Source organism: Episyrphus balteatus, chromosome 1, assembly GCF_945859705.1.
Source record: "Episyrphus balteatus chromosome 1, idEpiBalt1.1, whole genome shotgun sequence".
Taxonomy (NCBI): domain Eukaryota; kingdom Metazoa; phylum Arthropoda; class Insecta; order Diptera; family Syrphidae; genus Episyrphus; species Episyrphus balteatus.
In genome coordinates, this window is record NC_079134.1 from 17597496 (window position 1) to 17609820 (window position 12325).

Genomic DNA, 12325 nt, shown 5'->3' on the forward strand with positions numbered 1-12325 from the left:
ATGAAGAAAATAATTGAAATGATTTTGTTAAATGACGTTAACTGTGACATTTCCAGATAGGTTTTTAGATTTTTTTGATTTTTTTTTTTTGATTTTTTCGTGTTTGGCTTTGAACTACTTTAGAGGTGGTTTTAATTTGAGTGTCATTGATGGAAATAATAATGGAGAATTTGGATTGATATGGTTGGAATGAAATGAAGGGATTAAATAAAGTTTAAGTAAAATAGGTATGATGACAAAGAAATGTTGATGATTTGTAATGGAATAATTTCTTTCTAGATGCCTGGAAAATGTTTTTATTTTAAAATACTTTCTAAGCGAAAAAAAGAAAAAAATTCAAACAGCATACCATTAGCAATGTTGACCTTCAACTTTGTAAAGGGATGTAAAGTTAAATAGGCTGTACTAAGATTGAAAAAAAAAAAATAATAAATCTGTGAACTGTGACTAGTCTACTTAACAAGTCTGAGATAGGCTTGTTTTTGCTTCAAATAATGATACCAAATTTGGATGGAGAATTCGGGCATTAGATTATGAATGTGCACTAGACTTTTTCTTTTTTTTGCTGTGTATAGGTAGTAAGTGTACACTAGTTTGAAGTTATATTTCCTTATCAATATTTAACGTTAAAGCTTTAAAAAATGCATGTACATATGTATATTAAACTGTGGCATCATAGCTTCTATAAATTACTAATCATAACCTGACAAATAGATATCCGGAGTGTCACTTTTAAATATTTTCAAATAAAATAAAAAACTGTGCAGTACTTTCTCTTATGATAAAAGTAGCTAAGAATACTAAGGTCCATTTTCTTCACTCGGAGTTGAACATAACTTGAGAATTTTTAATATAAAAATTCTCAAGTTTTGTTCAACTCCGAGTGAAGAAAATGAACCTAAAGCTTTTAATAAAATAAAAAAAAATAAAGTATAATGTATATCATAAAAGGCATGAAAAAAAGTATTAAAAGTTGTTTGTAAGATTACGAAAACGGGTTGTTGTCAAAATTCTGCCGGGGTCAAAATTCTGTTGTCAAAATTCTGCTTTCAAAATTCTGCTTTACAAAATTCTGCTTTCAAAATTCTGCTTTTCAAAATTCTGTTTTTCAAAATTCTGTTTTTCAAAATTCTGCTTTTCAAAATTCTGTTTTTCAAAATTCTGCAAAAAAATTAAAAAAGGGTTCGGAAAATGTTAAAAAGCGCGCGCTTTTTAACATTTTCCAAACCCTTTTTTAATTTTTTGCAAAAATTTGTAAAATCATCTTCTTGAAAAATTTTCTGCTTATTTGATTACTTACCTTCATAATTTGTCATTCTTTGAAAGCAAATTCATTTTTGTTTTATAAATAAATAAATTTGAAAATATTAAGAAAAGGTTTTTAATACATTTCCGAAAATAATTAAAATTTTTTTAATTTATCAAATAAAGATGAATATTCAAAAATTTGAATAAAAAAAGGAATATTTTGTATCAAACAACATCGGTTCCAATAAGTTAAACATATATTTTATTTGAAAGAAAGTCAGTCTATGCATTTTAAAAAATATTTGCGACACTTAAACAAAAAAATTTAGGAAAGTACCAATGTTGAATTACATGAGGTGTATTTTTCTTTAGTCAGCGCATATGCTATAAAAAAAACAGAATTGGCAGAATTTTTTTGTTCAATTATAATGCTGGCATAATTTTGAAAATCAGAATTTTAAAAAGCAGAATTTTGAAAAGCAGAATACAAAAAAAGCAGAATTTTGAAAAACAGAATTTTCGTTAAAAAAGCAGAATTTTGAAAAGCAGAATTTTGAAGCCAGAATTTTGACCCGATCCCTACAAAAACACCTATCTAAATGGTTTTTACATTCAAATAAAGTCATTAAATGTCATTAAATTTCTAGTTAAACAAAGAACTTTTTTTAATTTTGTTTTTAAAAAATTGTTGGAGCAATCATTTCCAATCTTTTGTATCGAATCCTATATCGCAGGTAAAAAGAAAAAAAAAAATCATGTGTGCAATTCACAAGTGGTAGAAGTGAAACCTTAAAAAATCATTCTTCTTGAAAAAAATTACACCACTAAAAAGCTTGCAAATTTTCCTAAAGAATGTAGCCATACTTTAATTTTGACAATTCGCAAAGAGTACATATAACAATAATGTATTTAAAATAATCATTTTTCATGAAAAAAGCAAAAAAATATATATATTTTTTTTTCTTCTAACACCATTTAATCAATTTTTTTAAATGACAACCTATAATCATCTGAAAGCTTATTATTTCACTTTTTATATGACACTTCAATCATAATTCTACGATGCCTACAAAAAAAGTAAGATTTTGTTAAAGCCAACCATGTCGAAATTTCAAACTGAGATTACGGTACTTCCTACACTGGTGGCTGGTCATCGGTGTTTTGAGCAATTTTCAAGTTTTTCAATTTAAGGTTGTGTAACTTTTAAAGCACTTCCGTTATCTGTGATTTATCAATGAAATGTAATATTATCACCATGCGTATTTAAGTCAAATAAAATGTTTATGTGCTCTAGATCAAAAGATATAACGTGTTTAGAAAAAGAACATCTTTTCACCGTTATCTCAAGATTTTGAATACGAAGTTAATTGAAATTGAGTACAATTATAGTTTATTCTATTACCTATCTATAGTATAAATTTCATTTATCTATCTATTAAAACAAAAAAGTTCTAATCAATTGATTTTTCGTGTCGCTTTTTCGTTTCATCTTGTTTCAAATCACTACGATACTAAAGAAGTTTTCACTTCAAAAAAAAAAAATTTTATTTTATTTCTAAAGTCAAATTACTGCGGCCTTGAACATGGACACAATTTTATTGGCAATTTTAATGGAAAAAATGCAAAATTTAAAAGAAAAAAATGAAATATGTAAGTGAAATGCAGAGCATGGGCGATATAATTGCAAATTTCAAAAGAAAAATGAATTAGGTTGAGTTAGATTCATTGAAAAAGGTGTAACGAAGCGTTACATATTCTCTCCACAACCCCCACCCCCGGACTATACACACCAGTCAATCATACCGCCCGGACTATAAACTCAGTCCACTACCATCACCTTCATTACCGAAATCGAATTTTTGCAACTGTACTCCCGGACTATGAAATCCAAGCAACCGTACCACCCGGACTATAAGCGTACCTACCAACCATCACCACACCATCAACAGCTGCAACAACATATATATATTTAAGATTAATAATTATAATGTGTAATTTTATACTAGAATTATTGTTTAGTTTTTACGATTCACATTTAGTCTAAGCAAAAATATATGTAAGTGGAGGTGAAATTTCCACTGAAAATCGAGAATCGTCAACCTTCGAAAAATAAAGAAGTAGTTCTCCCGCCGCTACTAAAGTTGAATAGCAACTTGGTTATGGTGCCAGGTTCAATTTCAACTAATTGTTCCGACTTTTTGAAGCAAAAGTTTATTTAGTTTTTATATATAACTCTTTCACCCTCGTTAGGAGGCTGTACACTAGGGACGTAATTAATTCCCACTCACTTTGAGACTGGGCTTTTTCTTAGAGTTATTAGGTAGCGCTCTATTCACCCTCGCTAGGAGGTGTGCACCAGAATATTCCCTCTCATCTTGGGCCCGGGCTAATTCCCACTCAACCTGAGCAACGGGCTTTTCTAAACAGAGCATGTTAGAGTATAACATAGTACAATAAATAAAGAAATAAATAACACTGTGCTACAAAATAAAAAAAAAAAAATACACCCGAGAAATAACATAGTGTAGGCTGTTCGTATGGTCGAATAATGCATAAAAATATTTTTGTTATATTTTTGGAACGCTCCATTTTTTTTTTATTTACAAAAAACCATTTTAACAGACCTTACGATGTAATCTATCAATATTTCAGTCATTTTTCTAGCAACTCTCAATATGTTATATGTTTTTGGAAAGAGGATTTCCAGACCTTTTGAATGATGTATATAAGTCTATTGTTTAAACAAATTAAGTGTAGGTTTTTATCCCACAAATCTTGAAAAAGTGATTTTTTCCCCAATTTTTTCAACTTTACCCAATTTTTTTTGCAAAATAAAACAAACAAAAAAATAAAGTAAGGTAATATTCTGAAAGAACATACATTTAGGCACAAATTGGCGTATTTTTTTTATTGAATTTGACCAAAACTGCGGAATCTATGCTATATTTTCGTAAATAGAAAATGTGGCTTTTCATGGTGTGAATTGCAAGGTGCACAATAGGGTGTTCGTTATTTTAAAATAATAAGAATTTCTATGCTCCTAGGATCTTATATGGTTGGAAATAAACTAAAAAAAGTATTCCCCAAGTTTCAAGTCTCTAACTTAATTCTAACCCGTGCCGCCAAGCGGTTGAAATTTCTTATGGGAATAACATGGGGTTTCTTGGACCTTGTTCGATCAATTTTAAATTCCAGCCAAACCATTCGTTCAAAAAATTTAAAACTTTACAGACTCAAATTTAATAAGTGTAGCTATCATGTGAAAATTTTTCAGATTTTTAATTGTTATAATTTTAGAGATTTAGCTTGGTAAAAAAAGTCATTTTTTCAGACTTTTTCAAAAATCGCTTTTTACCCGTTTAATGTCAAAAAATTAAAAAAACATACATTTTTATTCACAAATAAGCATAGCATGTATATTTAAAATGCAAATTCAATTCATAGTTATATAAAAAATTAGTTGTGTATTCATTTTTCAAGTCACATCGATATTCAAAAAACGTGTTCCCGATTTAAGAAAAAGTACTGTAGTAAATAAATAAAAAACTAGTTAATTATATAACTTTGAATTAAATATAAATTTTAAATATACATAATACGCTTATTTGTGAATAAAAATGTATGTTTTTTTAATTTTTTGACATTAAACGGGTAAAAAGCGATTTTTGAAAAAGTCTGAAAAAATGACTTTTTTTACCAAGCTAAATCTCTAAAATTATAACAATTAAAAATCTGAAAAATTTTCACATGATAGCTACACTTATCTCTTTCCTCTTTCCTCTTTCCAAAAACATATAACATATTGAGAGTTGCTAGAAAAATGACTGAAATATTGATAGATTACATCGTAAGGTCTGTTAAAATGGTTTTTTGTAAATAAAAAAAAAATGGAGGGTTCCAAAAATATAACAAAAATATTTTTATGCATTATTCGACCATACGAACAACCTAGACTATGTTATTTCTCGGGTGTATTTTCAGTGTCGCACCGTGTAATTTAATAATTTAAGAAAGTAGTTAGTCTATTTGAATAAATAAAGAACATTAATAATTGGAAAGAATTCGGTGTTTTCACTCTAACTGAGTTTTAAGATTGCTTTTCTCAGGACGAACCTTGGATTCCGGCGAGCTTACCTCAGCCTTTGAAAATTAAGCATTACAAAGGTACCAAATTCACGAACAGAAACAAAGTGAATTGAATTCCATCAGAAAATCTAAATGAGTGAAAAATGCAGAACACCTTATTTTAATTTCGGGAAGTGAGTGCGCGAAAGTGAAATGCTGAACCTGAAAGTTTCAAAAACTTGTTTTCAATGTAATTATTTTTTATGTTTAATCCGAAATATATATTTTGTGCTACTTTTTTAATACAAACCAGAAGCGCAACCATTAATCATGTTGACCACTAACATTTTGGAATTACAACAATATCTATTTCTATGTCTATATTTGAGAAAAATATTATTTTTGAAAAAAAAAGTAAATATCCTTAAGGCTATAAAATACGGAGTTTTGAGGTTGCATAAGCAATTTTGCAAAATTTAACGGTGATGTAATTCGACGTCAAAATTTAAAATTTACGCCAATCCGCAAAGTCAGCTAAGGCTTTAATTGAAATAAAACACAAGCAACAGCCCTTTCAGAATTTGGAGGGGGGGCTCGACCATCTGAGCTGCATTTAAATCTTAAAGATTTACGAACAAGTTTCAGTTAATCATGTACATTATGATGAAACCAGCTAAATAATAACATGATCTTGAAGGCTTGGGGGGGGCTTGAGCCCCCTGAGCCCCCCCCCCCCTCCTCATACGCCAAATTAGACGTATATTTAAATTATTTTAAAACCAACAAGTTAGTTTCTCACACGACTTCAAAGTACAGAAGATCATATATTTACTCAAACAATTTTTGCTTTGCATTTCATAAATTCATAAAAACCTATAAATGCATTTTTTTGAAATTGAAAGCACATGATGAATTAGTCCAATAGAACACCGTTATTATAATGTTTTTGAATCAAGTCAATCAAAATGTATGCTTTTCTGAGTTTTATTAGATATCTACTGCACTTTCCCTGCACGAGATACAGACTTGTGCCCATACAAAAAATTAGTACTCATCGCGAACTTTCATTTGATGTACATATGTCTCAATGTGTAACACCAATGGGAAAAAATGCCCAGTCTCCTTTCATAATTAAAAATTAAAAAAAAGAAACTTCCTCAATGATATAATAACCAGGGATAGGATCTTGTGGACCTAAAAACTTAAAAAAAGGCAAAATAAAACTCCCAAAAAGGCATAAAAAGGCATTTATTGAGAAAAGAATGAAATATAAAAATTAATTGCAGTAATTTTGAACAATCATGAGTTTTTTAAAATTTTCAGTTAACAAGCGCCTGCGATTGTCCCTTAAAGCCTGGTACGCTGCTTGCGCTAAATTTTAGCTAAGATAAAATTTCCATACAAGTTATCGATAATTTGTATGGGACTCATTTTAGCTCTGCTAAAATTTTTCGATAAATTGTATGGGAGCTAAAATTTAGCGCGAGCAGCGTACAAGGCTTAAGAGTGCCTGGTAAGAGTAAAGAGCTAAAGAGTAAAATAGCTAAAATATCTCTCTACATCTGTAGAGACGAAGACGACTGGACCCCAATCAAATAACTCGACATCGCCCACTTTAACATTTGCCGGGTGCTCTAGGGTCGAACTACCGCATAAGTTCGTTACCGTTTTGACTATTGCTTTCTCTATTTAATTAATTTAATTAGAAGAAAATGATAGAGACATAAAGCGTTAATACGTTAACGTACGTAGTTCGACCCCTGGATTTGTGTTCCAATGTATTACGCAACTTTTTCGAGTCCCTCAAAAACATCTTTTGCGACTGCCCCTTTCGCAGCTTCCAAATCTCTCTGGATTATGTCCAAAATCTGGAGAACTTCTTCACTGGAGTATTGTAAATTGAGTAAGTTAGCTTTTGAACTCTGATACGTGTCGGTTGTCGGCCGCGCGATAGAACGTAGAAGACAATAAATGGTAGCAATAGCAGACAAACAAGTTGCATAGGTAGATCTTTTCATTCGAATTTTGTTTGTCTGGGGTAATTAGTGAATTTTTAATATAGAATAGATATATTGAGTAAGTAATATACTGAGCAAGTTAGCTTTTTGTTTGTATATTTGAGTGTTTTGTGTGTAGGCATTACCTTTAAGACGCTAAAAAGATAAAAAAAACATAGGAAAAGACAAAAAAAGGCAATAACAAGAGAAAAGGCAAAAAAAGGCCATAACGAAAGAAAAGGCAAAAAAAAGGCAAAATAAAATAATATATTTGGAACGAGGGGGACGTGAAACGTGTTTGTATTTAATCTATAATGTCGTACGATTAAGCAAGAAAAAAAGGCAAATTCCACAACATCCTATCCCTGATAATAACACATGAAGATAAAAACGAAAAAAAAAAAAAATTCTAAGGGAGGGTCTATTCGCCGATTTCTGAGGTCAACCCGGCGAAACACACAGGCCGATTACTAATGTGAAGCAGATACGTATGGGATAGTTATGATCCCCCGACATTGAGATCATAATAACGTCGAGAAAAGGAAGAAGAAGAAATTAGGGGAAGGTGGCCCCCTTTGAGAGAATCGAACAGAACTATAAGGTTTTGTAAATTCAATACAATTCTTTAGTTTGTTGGGCAGCACCTAAATAAATGAAATGTTTGCAACATCAACCCATAATTTGACATTCGACAAACTGTCTCTTGCCAAGAGAATTTCAGGCCACCATCCCCTACAAATAAATCGTCACTTAGAACAATACTCCGAAATATCCTATACTTCACTTGGCATTCCTTTCCTATGCCTCCATGAAAATATGTACTTAACCTTAGTAAAAAAAAAAACGTTTGAATAGCAGATGCTATTTATACCTAGTTGAATTTTTAAATTTTTACTCTGCAGTAATCTATACCTTTTTACCCCTTACCTTTAAAGTAATTGGATGATAATCCTTATCATATAAGTATGTAACAGATGGTTCAAATTCAAAACTAATCCCAAATTCAGTTTAGAAGCTTAACCCGCATAACAATATGATTTTAACTTTTTTTTTTTTGTGCTAGCCAAATAATTTTGTGTGTTTTTTTTTTACTGTCTACCAAATAATCTCATCAGAACATAATGGACATTGGCTTTTTGCCAAATTTAATGCAAAACCTCTGTTTAGTCCACCTAGGCATTTACTCCGAATTCAAACAGAAAAAAACTGAATGAATGAAATACAAAAAAAAAAAAAAAAACCTGAAAAACCATCCACCAAATCTGCATACAATCAACCTAATTTTTTGTCCGCTTGCTTTCCAAAAAGGTCAACAACCACTTTTAACGGATGGCACATCGAGTAAACCAACTGCCCTCTCTCTGCTTGTCGAGTTACTTTGTAAGCTTTGTTGCTGTGGAACTCCATTGGGAAGGTTTTTTTTTTTATTTCTCTGAATAGCTAAAGTGGTGTAAAGAAGTGAAAATGAATGAATTTTCATCAAGTTGGCTGATGACGGAAAAAGAGTTTTTTTTTTTTTTTTAATTTGTGTTCATGGTCTGATTGTGTCAAGTGGTTAACACCAGTACCACTTTAACAAACAGCTTTAGTGACTATAACCTGAAAAGGAACAAATGAATTTGAAGTTTGATTTTTTGTTAGAAATTAAACAAATAAATGGATGTAAAAAGCTTTTAGAAACTAAAATGGTAATTGCAGTACTCATAGAATTGGAGACATAAAAAAATTTAAATTTACCCAAATTGAAAAGAAGTAGAATAAATTGTAAACCCTGATAGAGGAATCATGATGATTGAATATTTAATTACTAGGTTAGTAGTGTGCCGAAAATTCTTTCCACAAGGGGTGTGTTTCAAAAGGGATATTTGAGTGTTGAGAAATGAACTTACAGTGGAACATATTCGTTGGAGATGGAGAAATGGGATATTTTTTTGTATTCTCCTCCTTTCGAATAAACTGTGGAAGGTATTTTCTGAAATTTACTGAAAAGGTTATATGCCTAACATGAGTTTACTTGAGGTAGGAGTCTAAAGTAATGGGAGAGATTAATTTGAAGATGTGGACCACTTTTGAGTGCAATGAGATGCCATTGAACTGAAATCGAATTGTTTAAAAAATAAGATTATAATGATCTAATTTTACTTACCTTTTCTTACCTGTTTATTAGGTTTCTTTTTTATTCTTCAAAATATACCTTACGTATTTCAAAGCTCAGGGATAAGACTTCAAAAATTCTCATTAAAAGGTTTAATAAACCTCCTAATGAATGCTACCCTGAAATAATTATTCCATAAGATAGTAAATGTATTCCTATAAAATAAGAAATTATTATTCAATAATTAGTAAAATAATTATAAATAATAAAATAAATATTATAAAAAATAATATATTTTAAACAATTCAAAATATATTTGTTATAAAACAAAAATAAAATATCATAACTAATGTAAATAAAATTTTTAACATTGTAACATTATTCTAAAATAAATTTTATAATTTAATATATTTAAATAAATAAAATAATGATAAGACAAAATATTCTCATTCTAATTATAATTACAATATATTCCAAAATTATCAAAAGCTGCACAAGTTATAATGGCATTGAATGTTTTTGAAAAAATATTTGTTCAGAGGTCTTTTTTGACAAAGGATGGAACGAATATCTCCAATTCTATTCTTTGAGTATATCTAGAGAACAAAAAATTCCACATTAGGCATGTAAATGATTAATCAGACATTAAAGAAATAGTAGCTGGGGTACCACAAGGTAGTGTTCTAGCTCCCATTTTGTACATTCTGATTACAAGCGATACCTCAAACTGAAAACATCGTTGTTCCTACTTTTTCTGACGACCATCTTTTGATTATTATACTATTTTTATTTGCCATATACAGGTACTTTATGGCAAGTTTGGGATTCACAAAAAATCGGACTTGCTCCTAAGTGACATGAAATAAAATTTTTTTTTAACAAAAAAGTTTTAGTACCTCAAATGTTAAAACTTAAAAAAAAAAATTAAAAAAAAACCTTTTGGACTAAAAAAAAAAGGTTTAAAATTTTAATTTCCACAAAGTTATTTTTAATGTAAAGGAAATGCTTTTCTATTTATGTTTTAAATTGATTCTAGATTCAGTTTCTTATTTTACTAACGAGAGTGACGGGCAATATGTACATATTTTAGAGCTAAAATCAAATTGTTTATCTTTATACCTTTTTTTCGGAAAAATGAATGAATTCAAATGAAACTTTAGTTTAACGTGTCAATTAATATTACCATTTAAATGGCATAGCAAATTTTTTTGAGAATTTTTGAAAAACTATTAAAAGGCTCAAACGGTTTTCAATTTTTTTTATACAAGAAATTAAATGGCATACTTCGTTTGAAGGCCAAAGTCATTTAAAGGGATGTTCGAATAACCCTAAACCATTTTTATATTTAGTTTTAAAGTTTTTTTATTTTCGAATTTCTTAAAAAAATATATTTATGATTTATAAAAAGTTTAAATTTACTCAGAACATTTTAACAAGAGGGAGTAATAAGTCAAATAAACCAATGGGTTTTTACCTCCCATTTACAAAAAACTACCTATTTACTCGTTAACTGATTTTAAAAGAACTGCAATCGACTCCATTTGAAATTTTATGTTTATTGTATTACCAATGAAAAAAGTACGCATACGCCACAGTGACCTACAAAATAGAAATCATTTGATTTTCCTACTTAAATAAATACCTACGTTAGAGAATTTTTTTTAAATGATTTAATGATTTTGAAAGTAAAATAACAATTTTTTACCCATGGGGCTTTGAAAATCAATAAAATTTATAAGTATTTGCTTGAAGTTTGGTAGAGATGATCCTTAAAAAATTTGAAAAAAAAAACTCTTTTTTTATTGTTTAATATCTCTCTCAGTAAGCACATACCTCCCATATTAAATTTTAGAGGTAATACTTTTTTATCTATAAGACCTACAACGATTTCAATTAAGTTTCGAAAATTGTATGAAGCCAGATTAAAAACGGTAAACAGCTCTCTTCATCCGATATTTTGTCAAAAATTGACTTCACTGAAATAGAAGAACATAATGTCGTTAAGCTATCAAGTCTTATATTGACACTATCTGTCATATACAAGTCATTATATGTATACCGATTGAAGTATGAACAAGCTTTGTTGAAGACATCCTGAATATGTAAAAAGATTTGTTTTTCTAAGAAAAAAAAAAATCAACAAAAAATGATTGTTCTCTTTCCAATGAAACATGTATCACATCTACCAGAACCAGAAAGCTTAACAACAGTCTCAAACAACTACTATGTCAACATTCATAACATTAAATAAGTTTTCTCTCTAGACGCATATCTAAGTACCCAATGTACCCTGCTATCGATTGAGTTTGACATAAAAGTAAGTGAATCTTTCAGTTTCAATTGCACAAAACAGACATCATATCTTTTGCAAAAGAAAACAAAAATACAAAAAAGAAAAACTGGATAAAAAAAAGAAGAAAAAAAACTATATATTGAACCCAAAAGAGCATAGTATTTTTTATTATTATTATTTCTCAAGATCCTTGTGTATGCGACACAATTTGTATCCTCTCTTTCTTCTGATGCACTTTTTTGAGATGTTGTTGAAGCAGCCATGACAATTTGAATTGAAAAATATAAGAAAAACGACAGAAGGACACGCCACATCTACGCCAAATCAATATTCTATAAAGTTGAAAAATTGAACAACAATCATATTTAGGTACTATGCAGTCATGTTGAAATGGGAGGTTCTGTCTACATTATACACTGCAAGTCACTTTTCATAATAATAGACGTTTTTGAAAATGTTTACCTATTGGACATTTTTTTGCAAGAATTCTGTGCAAATACTCGCAATGTATGTAAGTATGTTTTGCAAATAAAATCTCATACTTATATATTAAAAGGGTAACAGAAAAAAATCCACAATATATTAAGTTATTTATATGTATGAACTACTTTGAAGAAAAGATGTTCA